This window comes from Chrysochloris asiatica, unplaced genomic scaffold (genome assembly GCF_000296735.1).
Source record: "Chrysochloris asiatica unplaced genomic scaffold, ChrAsi1.0 scaffold00079, whole genome shotgun sequence".
NCBI lineage: Eukaryota > Metazoa > Chordata > Mammalia > Afrosoricida > Chrysochloridae > Chrysochloris > Chrysochloris asiatica.
The window spans coordinates 10,639,705-10,640,983 of record NW_006408597.1 but is presented as its reverse complement, the minus strand read 5'-3'; positions in this window follow the sequence as shown (position 1 = coordinate 10,640,983).

Below are 1,279 nucleotides of genomic sequence, written 5' to 3'. Positions count from 1 at the left end.
GGGGGGAAGGCTTGGTTAGTTGGGATTGTAACCATGGCAATGAAACGATATAGGATGAATGTAAAACTAATGTTCTCCTATGTAAATTATCACATAATTCACAATAAAACATTTTAAAAAAAGAAGGTATCAGGACCTCGGCTTTTGCTTTTAAAATCACTGGAGGATTGTATGTCCAGTTTCTGTGTGCAGCTGTCAAACTGTGCCCAAGCTAGGTTTGAGGCTGGGGGTTACCAGTCCCACCCTAGCCACAATTTGCTGATAAACCTGGGTGGTCACTTCCTATTTCCAGGCTTCCATTGTCTTGTCAGGAAGAGAGGCTTGATGATCTACTCCTGAAAATCAGCCAACAAAATCCCTATGGATCACAATATTCCAATCAGCCATCTCATCACGAGTATGGTGCAGGACTGGGCAGGATTTTGTTCCATTGTGCATTGGGTTGAGGGCTGACTGAATTCCAGCTAACAACAACAACAATAATTCTTTTGCTTATGAAGTAAGAGGTTGGACCAGATGAGTTCTTAGTTCTCTGATTCCATTAATTTCTTAGAAAGCAGAGTGCACAGAGTCAATATTCCTTTGTCATGCTGAATCACAGGGCAATGGAGCCAGCTGCGTGGATGCTGAAGACTCCAACTAGAGTTTTAGTCAGGAGGGAGTTGGTGTGTTCTGTTAGTGATGTCCAGTGACTCACCCAGACTCACACGGGACTATAGAAGTTGGCTGCCTGAACATCCTTTGAAGTAGTGGCATTAAAAACTTTTATGGAATGTAGATGGAATGAACATACCCTCTTGGTATGTTGTATTTTCCAACCACTATTTTAAATTAAAGAAATGGAAACAACTGTCTTATTTTATTTTTGAATGTTTTATTGTGGCTTGGGTGAAAGTTTACAGAGCAAATTAGTTCCTCTTTTAACAATTTATACACGTTTTGTCTTGTGACATGAGTGGCAATCCCTTTAATGTAACAGCATTCTTTCCACTTCCTTCTTGGTGTCCCCGTTTCCATCTTTCCTGCCCCTTCCTGCTTTCTGAACTTTGTTTGGTTGATTGTTCTGAGAAGCACATACCGCATGAATGTTTATTTTCACTTTACAGGCCTGTGAATTGTTTGGCTAAAAGGTGATCTCTGGAAGTGGGCTCAGTTCCAGATTTGAAGGTATCTAAGAGCCATAGTCTTGTGGGACTCACTTTGTTGTTGTTGTTGTTGTTGTTGTTAGGTGCCATCGACAGTACTAACTCATAGCGATCCTATGCACAGCAGAATGAAA